The 17,057-nt window shown below is 40.4% G+C and overlaps 1 protein-coding gene across 5 annotated transcripts in view, besides 1 other annotated feature; it reads left to right on the top strand.

The window, feature by feature from the left end:
• Positions 1–3,482: part of a mobile genetic element that runs on past the window's edge.
• A 1,167-nt stretch (positions 3,483–4,649) lies between these two features.
• Positions 4,650–17,057, top strand: part of sbb (scribbler) — a 79,099-nt gene continuing 66,691 nt past the window's right edge. For 4 of the 5 annotated variants that reach the window (NM_001169718.3, NM_001274145.1, NM_206161.3 and 1 more), the window contains exon 1: positions 4,650–6,446. The gene's annotated coding sequence lies outside the window, so the exon portion shown is untranslated. The remainder of the gene's footprint in view (positions 6,447–17,057) is intronic. The other variant, NM_001169720.2, reaches the window with a different exon arrangement.

Raw genomic sequence — 17,057 nt, 5'->3', positions numbered from 1 at the left:
AAGAACTATTGCGCCCAGGATCCTATTTGTGGTAAATGTAGTGGTCCCCATATGACCGGGTCCGCTTTGTGCATAAGTGACGTATGTCTGTGTATAAATTGTGGTAGTGATCATGTCTCGACAGACAAAAGCTGCCCTGTCAGAGCAGAGAAAGCCAAGAAGCTAAAACCAAGGTCCAGGCTACCGATGACTAATAATATTGCCACACTCAAACCTCCACAACGTTCTTCAAGCGGTTACATACCAGCTGAGGCATTAAGAACCAACATCTCTTATGCTGATATTGCTCGACGCAACACGACTCAATCTAGGGCTCGTGCTACTGTGCAGGCTGAAGTTATACCAACGTCGGACAATAGCCTTAACAATAAATTTATGACGTTAGACAACTCCATTCGGGCCATCAATACGAGAATGGACGAACTATTTAAGCTTATACACGAAACTGTAGAGGCTAATAAAGCTTTCAGAGAACTGGTTCAGGTTCTAATTACACGTATTCCTAAATGACTCAACCAACCTTAAAAATCGGATTGTGGAACGCTCGCGGATTAACAAGGGGCTCTGAGGAGCTTCGGATATTCCTCAGCGATCACGATATAGACGTAATGCTTACCACGGAAACACACATGCGAGTTGGTCAGCGCATCTATCTCCCAGGGTATCTTATGTATCACGCCCACCACCCCAGTGGTAACAGTAGAGGTGGCTCTGCAGTCATCATAAAATCTAGACTTTGTCACAGCCCTCTGACACCTATCTCTACTAATGACAGGCAGATAGCGAGAGTGCACCTGCAAACATCGGTTGGGACCGTCACTGTAGCTGCTGTTTATCTACCTCCAGCAGAAAGATGGATAGTAGATGACTTCAAATCCATGTTTGCTGCGTTAGGCAACAAATTTATTGCTGGTGGTGATTACAATGCCAAACATGCATGGTGGGGGAACCCAAGATCCTGTCCTAGAGGTAAAATGTTGCAAGAAGTCATTGCACATGGGCAATACCAAGTTCTGGCTACGGGCGAACCCACTTTCTACTCTTACAACCCTTTGTTAACACCATCAGCCCTTGATTTTTTTATAACCTGTGGGTACGGCATGGGCAGGCTAGATGTACAAACTCTCCAGGAACTCTCGTCGGACCATCTTCCTATTCTGGCTGTATTGCACGCTACGCCGTTAAAGAAACCACAACGCGTACGACTACTTGCCCATAATGCTGACATAAACATATTCAAAACCCATCTTGAACAGCTGAGTGAGGTAAATATGCAAATTCTGGAGGCGGTGGACATTGATAATGCCACAAGCCTTTTCATGAGCAAACTAAGTGAGGCTGCTCAGCTTGCTGCACCGAGAAATCGGCATGAAGTAGAGGCCTCCAGACCACTTCAACTTCCTCCCAGTATATTGGCACTGCTCAGGCTAAAACGAAGAGTTCGAAAAGAATATGCTAGAACAGGTGATCCCCGCATGCAACAGATCCACAGTAGACTGGCCAACTGCCTGCATAAGGCCCTTGCTCGAAGAAAGCAGGCCCAAATAGATACCTTCTTGGATAACTTGGGTGCTGACGCGAGCACAAATTACTCACTGTGGCGTATCACGAAACGGTTCAAAGCTCAGCCCACCCCAAAATCAGCAATCAAAAATCCGTCTGGTGGCTGGTGTCGCACTAGCTTGGAAAAAACTGAAGTGTTCGCTAACAACCTTGAGCAACGTTTTACACCCTATAACTATGCACCGGAAAGTCTCTGTCGTCAGGTTGAAGAATACTTGGAATCGCCCTTTCAAATGAGCCTGCCTCCGAGTGCTGTCACACTGGAAGAAGTGAAGAATTTAATAGCCAAGCTGCCACTTAAGAAAGCTCCTGGAGAAGATCTTCTTGATAATAGAACCATTAGACTTCTCCCAGATCAAGCATTGCAGTTCCTTGCCTTAATATTCAACAGCGTTCTTGATGTTGGCTACTTTCCGAAAGCTTGGAAATCGGCGAGCATAATTATGATCCATAAGACTGGAAAAACACCGACAGACGTTGACTCGTACAGGCCCATCAGCTTACTCCCATCTCTGGGTAAAATTATGGAGAGGCTGATCCTAAACAGGCTGCTCACATGCAAGGATGTTACCAAAGCGATTCCCAAATTTCAGTTTGGCTTCCGGTTGCAGCACGGTACTCCTGAGCAACTACATAGAGTAGTGAACTTTGCTCTGGAAGCTATGGAAAACAAGGAGTATGCAGTAGGTGCCTTTCTTGATATTCAACAGGCATTTGACAGAGTCTGGCACCCTGGGCTCCTGTACAAAGCGAAGAGGCTGTTCCCGCCGCAGCTATATTTGGTTGTTAAAAGTTTCCTGGAAGAACGCACATTCCACGTCTCTGTTGATGGGTACAAATCATCAATCAAGCCAATTGCAGCTGGAGTTCCTCAAGGAAGCGTTCTTGGCCCAACCCTATACTCAGTTTTTGCTTCGGACATGCCTACTCACACACCAGTCACAGAGGTAGACGAAGAAGATGTGCTCATAGCCACCTACGCTGACGATACTGCTGTGCTCACGAAAAGTAAAAGTATCCTGGCTGCCACTTCTGGTCTACAGGAATACCTGGATGCATTCCAGCAATGGGCTGAGAACTGGAATGTGCGCATCAACGCTGAGAAGTGTGCCAATGTGACGTTCGCCAACCGAACAGGTAGCTGTCCGGGTGTCAGTCTGAATGGGAGACTGATCAGACACCATCAGGCTTATAAATACCTTGGTATTACCCTCGATAGGAAGCTCACCTTCAGCAGGCACATCACAAATATTCAGCAAGCGTTCAGGACCAAGGTTGCTCGGATGTCTTGGCTCATTGCACCACGCAACAAACTGTCGCTTGGCTGCAAGGTCAATATTTACAAGTCCATATTGGCCCCCTGCCTGTTCTACGGCCTGCAGGTATACGGCATTGCTGCGAAGAGTCACCTTAATAAGATCCGGATCTTACAGGCGAAGACCTTAAGAAGAATTTCGGGGGCTCCTTGGTATATGAGAACAAGAGACATCGAACGCGACCTCAAGGTGCCCAAATTAGGAGACAAGCTCCAGAACATCGCCCAAAAATATATGGAAAGGCTTAATGTACACCCCAACAGCCTAGCAAGGAAGCTAGGAACTGCAGCTGTGGTCAATGCTGACCCTCGGACTAGAGTCAAAAGAAGACTCAAGCGACACCACCCTCATGACCTCCCTAACCTGGTTTTGACCTAGAAAGTCTTAGTTTTAAAATTCATTAGAATAATCAAATAAATAATAATTACTATGTTATATCAACTATTATAATTCTCCCTATCATTTTTAGGATTAAAAATCTGTTAGTCTTAAGTAACCAAGACACATTGTAAAATAAAATAATTTAAGCAGATCAAATTAAGTTGCCGCATGGGTAACAGTGCGTTGATCAAATAATAAAAACATCATCGAAAAAAAAAAAAAAAAAAAAAAAAAAAAGACAAATGTAATACAGTGCTCAAATATACAAATATTTAAACAAATAGGCTTGTACCAGCTTAACCTAAGCGCTCCTGATCTGAAACTTGGGCTGAGTGGAACTTATTTGCCTTTTGCATCGGCGACTGCTAAAGGCAACTTTCAAAATGCTGACGACGAATTGAAAATGCTCATGTTCTGCAATGCACCCTATATATGTAAATGTATACATATGTATGTATGTATATACAGCAAGGATATTTCTTGCCCATCATCATAATAATAATAAGGTGGCACAGGAAGGCGAGAATTACCACTGTCAAAGTTACACAAAGGTCAAATGGAACATTATGGCTTTATTTTGCGCCTAATAAATCTCATTATGTCATTATATGCTACTCCCCCAACCGCCAGCCCACCAACGAAAAAAAAAAAAACAAGGAGGAAATGGTCTTTGGTCGAGGAGATGGTGGAGGTGGTGGTGAGGTGTGTGCGTGTGCCTGCCAGCGTGCGTGTGGTGAGAAGGTGAAAGACAATAAGAAGGAGCAAACGGAAAGGAAGAACAACTACAACAAAAGGCAACTGACTATAGGCGAACGACATGCCAATCAGTAATCAATCCTCAGGACCCCACCAAAAACAATTTGCAGAGGCATAGCAATAACAAGAGCAACAAACGCAATAACACAAACAACAACAGCGGACAAGTGAGAGACCACACGACGGCACTGTAAACAAATTGGAAAGGGATGAACATACATAACTGCGCAATATGGCGTCGGCAGAGCAAGAGAGCGGGAGAGGGCACTAAGAGCGCACGAGCAAGAGCGAAAAAGCCGCCATTAAAGAAATGCCGCTCAGAGACCGTTTGTGTATGTGCATGGGAATGCCAGTGTGTGCGATGTAAGCAGTGGATGTGTGTGTAGAAAATGCCGCAGGGTTGTCAAGTGGCTGAGAATATTAACAAGTAAATAATCTTTTTATTAGTAAATTGTAACTTTATTGCTTTTAAGAGTTTGAAATCGCGATAACTATATCAGAGAAGCATTCGACTAAAAACAAGAATTCTTTCGGAACCATATAATTACCGAAATGTATTTGTTATTTTTCCCCATATAGCCGACAACCCTGCGCGTTGCTAGCCAACTCTCGCCTCTCAATTTATGCGCTTTTGTACGCGTTGCTCCTTCGGTTCGTTCGGACAGCACGGATAAAACGCTGTCGCCAAACAAAAACATAAAAAACACTGAGCGGATCAGGTTCTATCTTTAATTAAGAAAAACAACATCCCAAAAACAACAAGCAAGAAGGACTAAAATCTGTGGAAAAGAAGTAAGCAAAGCTGTTCCCCAGTGTGATTTCCTCATGTGCATTTAATGTAATTCAACTCGACAACAAAATAATAAGTGTTGTTGGCCTCTCGCTCTCTGGTCGTACCGCGTATCTGTGTGTGCGTGATTTAGTGTTTCGTCGCGTTTCAAGCAATTAACCCAAAGCAACGTAGAAATGCCAAAAACGCATTAAAAATTATTACTCGTAGCTGTCTGTCATTCACAACAGAAAAAAAAAATGAAAAGAGAAGAGTAACAACAGCAACGAGAAGAAGGAGGAGAGCGACAATCATACACAAGTGCTATTTGCCGCTACTCATAAAACAAATTACCCACTTGGGCCTGACTTGTGCGTGCGTTTGTATGTGTATCTCTGTGTGTTAAAAGAGCAGCGTAATCATCATCGCCAAAAAAAAAGGAAAAGAAAACTACTAAAAAGTAGTAGTAAAAAAAGAAAGGAAAAGGAGACGAACCAAAATGAGAGTGTGGCACTGGCAATATGTTGCTGCCAATAACAACAACAGCAACAGAAGCTTCATCAGTTGAATAGTACCGGAATAAAATTACTATACAGCCACTGCATGTGCTTGTGTGTGTGTGTGTGTGTATTGCGCTCTCCCTCTCTGTCTCTTTCTTTCTCGCTCGCACTGCCAGCCGCTGTGTATGTGCAAAGCTTTTTTATGTTTCGCACAAACATTGCGGTAAAAGAACGCCGACAAACGACGAACCCGTCGTCGCTTTGTCGCTCTCGCCAATTTCCGCGCGTGTGCAAGGTGAAGTCGCGTCGCGTCAGTCCGTCGGTCGTATAGTCTCTCTTCGTGTCCACTTCTCCCCTCGCTTGCCGTATCTCTGTCGTGCAACAACTCCCCCGTGTATTTTTTTTCTATGCCCCAAGCTCTGTTCACCGCCTCTCTTGCTATGCATGTACACGTGTATGTGTGCGGTGGAGCAGCTTCTGTTCTGCCAAATACATATGTACAGGCGGAGAGAAGGCAAAGGCAACAGAGCTTGGACACGCGCTCCCTCTCTCGTCGTCTCCCTCCCTCGCCTTACTCAAAGTGCCGTTTTTTCGTGTATTTGTAGAGAAATAAAGAAAAAAACAACAACTAACCTCATAAAAAAGTTCATACATTTGTCGCAAAAAAAAGAAAAATAGAAAAGAGAAGCAAATGCAAAAAGTGTCAAAGAAGTGAAAAACAAGCAGAAAAAAGAAGCAGCAGCAATAGAATCCAGCAGAAGCAGTGAAAAGCAGAAAGAAAAGCCAAGTTTGACTCTCTCTCTCTTTCTCGCTCTTACATAAATGGAAAATAATTCCTGAGATTGCGCTGCTAGGAAAATTTTGCGGATTTGCATTTCACCTTCCGTTAGCTCCGGGAGCTGGGAGTTTGGGAGTTTCTTTTGTGGATTATTACGCCCTCTCGCGTGCTCTCTCACTCTCTCCCCAAACCCCCCTCACGATAGTCGCTCACTGTGGGTGCGAGCAAGCCAGGAAGCAAAGGAATCATCACCTGCCCATCGCCACCCACTGCTCATTGCCACCCGACCCCCGAGCCTTCTCTTCATCTTTTGGATGCTGTCTATAAATCGGGAACGCGCATATTCAGAGCAGAAATTGCGACTATTTTGGATTTATAAAAAGGTAAGTTACAGTAATTATTATCGAATTTAGACTATCTAATTAATTTAATTTACAATTGTAATAGAGTTAATAAACAAAGAGCCAACATTTAGCTGCAATAAAATCTCTATTGTTTAAGTTTACACATCTCTAAGATACTCCACACTTTCTCTCTTGCTCGCACAGCACAGATACCTATTGAGTCAGAAGGAGAGCAAAGAAGAGAGGGAACGAGAGGGCATGAGCCTAAATTGATTTCCAGTTTGATTAATTACCGCACAAGTATTCGTGTACACATTTTTTTTTTTTCATCGAGTTAATGCCAATTAAGGCGTTTCAATCTAAGCCGATTTGTAATTAAATGGAGTTTTTTCTTGTTATTTCGAGCGATTAGAAAATTGACAGGCCGGTTGGTGTGCTTGGTTTTTTTATTATTTATTTTTTTTTTTTGTATTTTGTTTGTTACCTTTTTGAGATTTATTGAAGTGGATTTAATTTGGGTTTTTGTTCGGCACCAATGGAATGGAATTTCGTTTTGCAAGCGTAATGTGGGAAGACAAGCGGAATTCGCGGGTCATCAAGAAGAGCGATGAGAAAGGGTGCAGCGGGGGGCATGGGAATCGTTGTCGAAATGGAAATGCGAATCGGAATCACGCTCACCTAATGAAGCCTGCGGCGACGCGTCAAGCGAACCGAATGGCAAACAGCGCGCAGCCGAACGATGAGCGATAAACAAAACAGTGGAGCGGGGGTGGGGGTGCAGGTGGGGTTGGGGCATTGATTGGGTAAGGAAGGGAGGGGGGCGTCACTGGGCGTGTTTTGCATTTACTCGAATTATGAAAATGAATATCGGGTGTATGGTGCTCTTTTTCCAAATGGAAAAGTTACATTTCACTTATTTCCCTTTCTTAAAAATATGATGTTTCTTAAGTGAAAATATTTAGTTTTATAAAAAATATTACTTAAAACCTACTGGTTATAAACTAATACTATGCTAATCTTTCACTGCCCACCTATCCATTTGGTCATAAATTAAAACCCATACAAAATACATTTCCTTAACGAGCATTTCTACTTGATTATACTGCTTATCTGTGCAAATTTAAATTCGCTTCTAATTCCGGAAGCAAAATCTCCGTTGCCTTATCTTAAGTTTATTTAAATTTAAGTTTATATAGTTGTAGATAGGGTTGTTGTTTGCGTTTCTCGTTTCGTTTTGTTTGCTCATTTCTCGATTTAATTAAGTAAACATTGCAGACGCATTTCGGGTAAACATGCCAAAAGTGTTTATTTAAACAACTGTTTAGTCATAAATGCATAGATACACTTGCCGATATGCACACATAGCTACAGATACGCACACGCAGATACAATTAAGCGACTATTAGGCAGCGCTCTCTTGGCCCGGCCATAACACTAAAATATTTTACACAAATGGCCGGTACAAAGTAAACCGCACAAGGGGGCTTTATAGAGGGGTGTGGTATGAGAAGGGTGGGGGGAATCTGGCTTCCAGTGGCGCACACAATCGTGACGCCAACTTAGTTACGGTCATTAGCACCAGCAGCGCAGCAGCGAGCGAGCCGAGCTTGTGTGTAGAACTGCATGCACATAGATATGGAAACGAACTCGGGAATATGGCAGCACACTCATATTGCTACATACATAACAATTTGTCACACTGTGCGCCGGTATAAGTTGGCAACAAACCGTCAGATACAGTTGATATTTGGCCAAAAGAACTTTAAAGTGTCATAAGCCAGCTAAGCTGTGAAGTCAAGATAAAGTTTGTGGCAAAGCTTTCTTAATTTTGTTTAAATTACTATTTGTATCTAATATATATAATGAATTCCATTAAACAATTTGATATTTTCGTATATTTGTATCTCAATTGATTCAATTACGGCTCTTTTTGTTGGTTTTTTTTTTTGAACACACTTCACTTTGCCTGTTGGCTTGCCCCACGGTAACCGCAACTGCCGCAGTTGGCGGCCAACAATTGCAGCCAAGAGCCACGTTAACCGACTTTGGTTTGCGCATTTGCCGAGAGCTCCAGCGTAATTGCCCCACCGTCTCCGTCTCTTTCTAGCGCACAAACAGGCTTGCTCTTTTGCACCCACAGCAAATGTGTCAATTGGCTGACAAAATATTATACGAATATAATTACAGTGTTCATAATTCGTAGCATGTGCGCCCGTGCTGTTGTTGTTGTTGTTTTTACTGCTTTTGCTGCATATATATTATTTGATTTGTGTTCTTTTGGCTTTTAGCGAGCGAACGGTAGTTACAGCAAAGCTATGCCAATCTGGCATTGGCCCCCGTGTGCAGACATTTATTTGTCCATTTGTCAGGGGGGGCCAAACAAATGCCAGAGCCACCGACTTACTGGGGCCCCACCCAAAAGGCAAGGCACGATTAGACTTAATTGATTTGTTCAATTTTCATAAAACGCCCCGACAGTGACAAACGTTGCCTCGTTTCCGCCCCCGCCCGACCGTCTTTCCGTTCGTCTGTCTGACTTTCCGCCTGTCTAACTGCCTATCTGTCCGCCCATGCGAATTAGCATCGAGCTCGAAGTTTGCAATTTCAATTTCAGCTCAGTTCAGTTCAGTTCAGTTTCAGTTCCAGCAGTGTGAAAATGGATTATATTCCGTTTTCTTTGCACTGACAAGCGATAGCCAACAGGGAATACTCTGTGCAAATTGAATTGAAACCTTTTAATTTCACGGAATTCGATTGGAATTGATTCGATTTATTATATTTAATTAAAAAAAAAAAAACAAGCTAAAAGCTTGTTATTTGATTACACAATTCCCAAATGCATTATCTTATTGATAATAGAGCTAAGTGCTAGAGCTGCATATTGTCATTTACTTAATTTTAAATCAGTTTTATTCGCTTAGAAAGAAAAAAAGAAACCGCCATTTAAGTCTGTGATTTATTGGCACTTAACTTATTTTGAGATAAGATAAGTACAGAAAACCCAAAAAGTATAATCGTATAGTAAAACTCATTAGTAGAAAAAAAAGTAGTACTATTAATCATTCGCTTGTTCTAGTTTTCGAGTTCTTAAGCACTAATAAAACGGAAACCTTTTCTAAAATCAAAAAAACTTCCTACGATAAGATAACTTAAATATTATAATATGCCGCTCCCTAAAATTTTCAACCAATAATATATAAAGTGGCCCCAGAAATAAAGCCAAATTGAGGAGCTGCTTTTGTATATGCTTTCATTTAAATCCATTTGCTGTCATCATGACAATGGCTGAAAATGTTTGCACCACTAAATCAAGTGAAACGAGCCATAAATAAGCAATTCGAACTATTAATAAATTGCATTAAATTTGCAAATTCTGAAAATTCAAATGAGCTAAAAACAAGGGCAGCCAACGAAATGGTAGGGGTTTTTCGGGAGGGGCTTGAAGGGGGGCTAATAACAAATAGCCGGCAATCAACAAGAGCGTCATTAAAAAAGCAAATTTCTGAACACGCTAAACACATGTAGGAAGGCAAGAACAACAATATTGCGGGGTGGGGGGAAAAAACTACAACAACAGGGGCACGAAAGCGTTCAACGTTCACTAGATAATGTGGGCCAACTACAACAGAAATACAACAACAAAAATGGTGAAAAAAAAACCCCAAACCAAATACAACAACAGCTGACGATGATGATGCAGAGGCAAAAAGCGAAAGAGAGAGAGAGATACACAAATATACAAAAACTTAATTCCCATCACGAGAAACGAAGCAAATTGATTGTGATGATGTTTTTCAAATTGACTCTGGGCCTGTGGAGTGGAAGGGTGTGGGATGGGGAAGGGGAAGGGAAGCGGCGGTATATTGTGTATCCGTGAGATACAGTATCTATGGGGCGGGTAGAGGGTGCCGCCTGCCAGCGGGTGTCGGATCGCGCAGTCAGCCATGTAAATGAATGCTTTTGATAATTAATTTATGCTGCCAGCCACAGGGCGGCCCCAAACATGCAGATAAATTATATTATACTCACACACACGGCCAATATCAATTTGCATATTCATATATTTCGCCGTTTTTGGCAGATGGGTAGAGGCCAAAAAATGCGACGAAATGAAAGCTTAATAAAAAACCACATTTAATGTCATTTGAACACGTTTAATTTTATGCACATTTTCGTATTTATTCATTTCTCGCCGTGCGAATAACTCAATTTGAACTTAGACTAGAGGGGCGGGGTAGAGGGGTAGGCTGTGAAAATTCAATAAATAAGAACAATTAATTATAACGTGTAAATATAGCAATATCACATTGCGATAATCTCAATTAATATTTATTTTTTTATGACACAGTATAAATAAAACGGAATGAAAACAATTTCTGATAAGCAGCCGTCGCAGACAAAGTAAACAACAAAAACAAAAACGAGCGAAAATAAACTGAAATTCCATTGTTCAATGGAACATTTCATAATTACAAAATTGATGCCTTTTTCTGCTGACATAAGTTGTAGCAAACAATTATTTATTGCCATATTTCCCTCCCTATTGCACATGACGTCCAAATAGTTCGTATTTAAATATTAAATCAGCTGCGTTTTTTTTCGAACTAAAAACTACGAAATAGTTTAAAAAGTAGTATATATATCATATTTATTTTAAGCTTTTTTTTTAACCCGTGCTAATTGAGCGCACATACAAGAATTGTCTCGCAATTTGATAAACGAGCTAAAGTTTCCATAACAAAAGCGGGGTGAAATGAAAAACGCGTGTAGATTTTGACTTGTTTATGCTTATCTGAGTTGATATGTTGTTAAATTGTTTTGTTCTCTTTTTTTTATACAGACACACGCGCCGGCAATTCGGTGGCCAAAAATAGCGAAAAAGCGTATAAATATAAATAAAGTGGGGGAAATTGCGGCGCCTACGAATCATCTGCTTTAGTATCTTTGCAGTCATAATCCGTGGCAAAAATGTATCTATTGGTCATGCAAAGGTTTCTCAGATTCTTTTCGTGTGTCCCATAAAACTCACTCTGTTGTTTATTTGCCTAGCGGCGGATTTCTGTTGTATGTATTTCCACAGCGGGGGGGGGGGGGGAGAGGGGGAACAGTGGGTGCAGAGGGGCAAGTTTGGCCACCAAGCTTCACAGTCCATCAAGTTGGCTCGTTTTGGCGAGTTTATTTGTTTGACTGACTGGCGCGTCGTCGACTTCGACTCGGGTTTTTTCTTGCTTTTTTCTTGGTTATTTATTTGTTTTTTTTTTTTTTTTTGTTTTTACTCCCCTCTAAATACCAGCTAAGCATTTGCTGGCAACAACAACAATGCGAGCGCCTGCTGAGCCCAATGCTACTGAAGCTTTAACTGCTTCCTCGGCCGACAGACCCCCAACCCCTCTACCCCTTACCACCTCTCGCGGTCGGCTGCCTTATATTTATTTTGATATCTTTTATGATTCTTTATTTGGCGGCTTTGGCTTCCCCGCAACGCAAATGAAACTCACAGCGAGGTATCTTTTGACTTCAATTTTTTTGTGTTGTGCCCCCTCGCCGCTGCTGCTGTCGCTTGGGGAAAATGTAAATAATCAAGCCCAAGGAGAAGGCAACTTTATGGTCGATATGGATGGTTTCACGGCGGAGAGGGCCCTCGACTTGTTTAGTGAGTAGTGAGTGAGTGTGCCCCTCCACAAAGCAGGGAAATTGTATGAAAATGTGAGAGTTTCGCCTAGTGGATAGTTAGTTGTGGAAATTATATATTTTCCTTACTCAGTTTGATTAAAATCCTGGAAAAATGCTAGCTTACAAATTAACTATTGCCACTGCAATTGGCAGCTGCTGCGCTCAGTTTTTTGTACACTCCATTTTTCCGCTGAAATAATTAAACAAACATACAACTCAAGCCCAAAAAAAAAATAAATAAATAAATATAAAAAAAAACACGCCGTCTGCCTGCTTAAGCTTTATGGCCATAAAAAGATTATGCCATATACATTTCTCTGTCTGTGTGTGTGTGTTTTTTTTTAGGTTTATTTTTCGTTTATCTGTTTTTTATGTACCCACGTTTATTTTTTTTTTTTTTTGTCCATATATTTTAATTTTTTCCCTGTATTGTTGATTTTGGTTGGTTCGGTTCATTACAAAAGTTTCGCCGCAACAATATTTCATGTTTATTAATGGGGGGCTTGTCTTTTGTAAATTGTTTAATTTTCTGCGATTTTTTTGTGTAATTTACGTAAATTGCCTTTTGTATTCGGCATGATTATCGTGTACATACACATTTAGATGGTTTGATGCATATGATAGTCATTATAAACATGATTATTATGAACATTTGCGTGATAATTGTAGGTATCGAGAAAAATAAGATAATTCACTGTCTCTTTCCATCAATAAATTGCTTAATATAACATGGCTCTCTGCAGACAATCAGTTTTCAACTTTTAACTGCATATATCTTTTTTCAACTTCATATTATATTTTTTTTTCGATTTATTTCTACAGTCGTTTTGTGGTTGCATTAAATAATTATCATAATTTATAGGCATGCAACAACAATTACGAGCTTGACTGGTTGATGAGAGGGGGTGTGGTGTATGGAGGGGGTTTCCAACAAATTAGTTGCATTTCAATTGGCATAAACCAAAGTCGGCAGCTGTGGCTCGCTTCCAAATGATTAAGTCCGGCAAGAAAACAGGCTGAATTCCATAGACTTGCTCTATTGACAGTCGGTATCCGATGGATACACACACTTGCCACACTTGGCACTCTTGGCTTTATTAATGAACGGCAATTTGATTTCATTTTTCCAACTTCCAGTTTTGTGCTTAGCGCTAAAAGCGCCAAAAGAAACGATGGCAAGATAAACAGCATTCGAAGCGGCGCTGCTCCTTCGTCTCTTTTTTTATCCCCAGATTAATGAAGCTGGCATAAATCATGGAAAACGCTTAACTAAAAAACAAAAAAAAAAAATAAGATGGAGAATAAAATGCGAATAAACGCGAAAAATGCAGAGGCAGGCAGGCAACTTTGCATATTTTAGCAAATATTTATTTGGGGGCATGTCAATTTCACACTTGATTGCAGGCAGTAAATCAATAAAAAAAACGGCGACATAAACGAAATGCCAAAGAAAATTAAAAACTTTGACTTGCTTTGGACAAAAAGTCTTATTCAGCTCATCTAAAGAGCTAATGGCCTGAATGCACTGAAATAAAAGAGATATATAGAAGTACAAACAAATATTTAAAATAATGCTTAGAATTAAGCTCACCAAAATCCTTTGTATAAATAAATAAATATTTTAAAATGTAGTTGCTAAAACATGCCTTTTAATGTGATATATTAAAATATCAATTATATTCGACTTCAAAAACAGCGTTTTTGCTTCTTGTGTGCGTTTGTGTAATAAATCGCGTGCCGTTTTTAACACTTTGACGTGCACAATTGAAATTGCGAAATGGCTTTTTGCTTGTTGCGCATTGTGCGGCCTCCCCGCACGTTTGCCACCCCCCCCCCCCCCTTTAGGTCGAACAAGCAAATTAGCTGCAACATTTTTCTTTTCCTTTGCATTTTGCGAAGTGAGAAGAAACACTTGAGGCAAAGCCAAGCAAAACGCAATGAGAAAAACACGAAAACCGTCTAAACCGAAACAATGCCAAAAAGGCTGCGAAAACAGACACCTTAACTCTTTGGTTATTTTGTTAGCTTGTTGTTGCCTTATTTTTATTTTTATTTTATTTTTTGTTTGTTTGCCAATTGCAATCGGCTTTTAGTTATTTTTTGTGTATTTTGTTTGCTATTTACAAAACTCAATGCAGCAGGGAAAATGTGAGGAATGACTACCAAGCAATTTGCAAATAAGTTGAGCAAATATTTTCGCATTCAACTCGTTTATGGCCATCAGCATTTTTTGAACTTCTTGCGGATAAATAGATACAGATACAGACACATTTACAGATGCAGATACAGATACAGATCCAGATAGATATGGAGTACACTTTGTATTTGTTATTCTGTGAAAGCAAATAAAATACATTTTCTATCTGTCTATCTCCATTCGCACTAATAAATTTACAGACTGCCACACGAGAAACGGCAAATTGCTGCCACAAATGGGAGCAGCAGCTGCCATCGAAAAAAAATACACTTGAAATCAATGAAACTATAACTCATAGTTATGACAAAACTAAATAAAAAGTAAAGACTAAAAAAAATATAAAATTTGTTTGAGATTCATTTACTTTAGCTTAAAATCGATGTGTAGTAAATTCTTTTAAAGTAGATACCAATTTTATAGGATGGCTATACAATATATATATATTTTGTAAATATTTGTACTTGCTTTTTGAGTGTATCTTTGTGCAAAACGAGATTAGGTTTAATGAAAACGACCGCTTGTGTGCAGCTGACTCCGGCGGTGTTAATTTTTGCGTCTTTTTTTTTTTTTGCTCGCGGCTGTTGCAACTGTTTGCTTGCCACCAGCCGGCAGCGCCATAAAAACGCTGAGAAATTTGTTGCATGCTGCGTGCGTGCAGCCCAACTAGCTAAACTTGCAACTTGTTTCACAGCATGCAACGAATTTATGCACCGCCGCCTGCCCCCTTTTCTCACCTGCTCAACACTTAACCGAATTAGTTTCAATTGCACATTTTTCAAATGCCTTGTGAATGTTTTTTTTTTCCTTTTTCCTTGTTTTGTTTTTTTTTAAATGTTTTTCTTTTCGGTTTTTTCCCCTCTTTGTTTTTATGACTGAAAACACACAGCCGAAAAGCAAACCAGTTAACAACGAAAGCAACTTGTCTTGCATTTGCCTCTCGACTCGCAGCGATTTCTTTCTCTGTCCGCGGATCGGATTACAATTTGTTGGTCAAGTGGAAAAGTAGAGAGAATGTGGCGCGGCAAAGTCTGCCGGCAATTAATCACCATGCAATCGCCAATTATTCGATTCCAGTTCGTAAACTGTTTTTTGTTTAGCTTTTAATGCATTTTTAATGGCATTTGTATGGATGTATGTATGTGTTTCCTGTTTTTACGATGCCTAATTAATCTGAATTGTTCAAAGTGTAGAGCATAACACGATAATTTGCATACAGCAGAGTGTTGTTTTTTAAACAAGAACTGATCTTTGACTTGATATGATACCTTGAAATTTGAGCGTTTTTCAAATGATGAATGATCTGAAATATACGCAAGAAAAAGTAATCTCTTAAGCCTGGCATATATACAAATAAATACGTATTTAAATCGTTATAAAACTTTGTGGTTGAGACTTACAAATGTTTCCCTTCGCACTCTTTTTGCCATCCGCCGCCTGTCTTTGCTTTGTTGGCCAAAGTTTTCAGCCAAGTTCGCCACTGGAGTTGAGTTTCTGGCTGAGAGGAGCCAAGGGGGGGAGTAGAGTGCAGTAGAGTCGAGTGGAGTGGATTGGAGCATTGGACTGGATTCGAGGAGACATGACAAGGCGGAGGTCTCCGCACAGAACCCCATAAAACTTGCAACTCTACCAAGGAGCAACTTGTGCACGATGAGCCTGGTATGGTGGTTGTGTAGGAGAAGGGGTGTGGGGTCTTCAAATCGGGACGGAGTGGAAAAAACTTTGTCGTTTATATTTCGCTTCCCATTTGCCAGTCCTCTTGCTGTTGCATCCACTTTTTGTTTAATATTAATGTTTACCCCCACCACTTCTCGCATTTTAGCTTCGTTTATTTTTTTTTTATTTCTTGCTTTTGTTTGTTTTGTATTTCATGCCACGTTCTTGGGTTCTGTGCAAAAAAAAAAATATATAATTCTCTTGTTCTTGCCCCAAGTTTTCTTTCTTCTTTTTTCTGCCTTTTTTTCTTGTCGAGTTTCTTTTTCAATCCAACTCCCCTGGCATTCTATAACTAAACCCGTCTCTCCCCCTTTTTTTTCTGGTCCAAATTGTTTGTGCTTGCTCATGCGAAATGTTTTCGCCGGTTTTTCAGTTTTCAGACCGCTTCTTTTATTAATTCTTGCCTCATTTTCGTGAGCATAAAATGTGAATTGTATTTGTTAATTCATTGTTTTGCGCGCTGTGTTCGCTTTTTGGCCTTTTCCGCGAATTGACCGCATTTCCCCAGTTGGCTTTTCCAATTTATATATATTTTTTATACACTCGAACTTGTTGTGCGGGAAATGTGTATAGATGTACATACATCTATGGGATTTAAAGATGATTGAGCAGCACAGCTATAAGTAGAGATATTATATCTCAAGCACTGAGATTTTTGTTCTCATAATCAAATGCAATCATTTTCAAAAGCTTACACCCTGATTTCGCTTTCATGACACTTCAGAAATCATAGAGCTACATAAAATCGGCGGTTAAATACGCTTAATAAAGCGCTCAAATCTCTGGCTAAGGAAGTGGGGTATCCAAAAATTGGGGGGAGGGGGTTAAAGGAGCGCCGGATGCCGCACAAAGAGGCAGAAATAAAAAAAAAAAGGGAGAAAAGCCGAGAAGAGGGAAACAAAAAAATAAAGGTGAAGTGGTATTAAATTTCATATGCGTCGTTGCTCTTTGGCTCAATGTCTTGTAGCCCATTATCTGATGGGCAGAGCTGTGGCATCTACGGGAATCAGCGGGAAACGGTTGGAAAAGGGGGGTAATGGGGGGGGGACCAGAAAAGAACACTTAAG

Source organism: Drosophila melanogaster, chromosome 2R (assembly GCF_000001215.4).
Source record: "Drosophila melanogaster chromosome 2R".
Taxonomy (NCBI): Eukaryota; Metazoa; Arthropoda; class Insecta; order Diptera; family Drosophilidae; genus Drosophila; species Drosophila melanogaster.
Note: the sequence above shows the minus strand (reverse complement) of the source record. Positions and strands in the feature narration are given on the sequence as shown.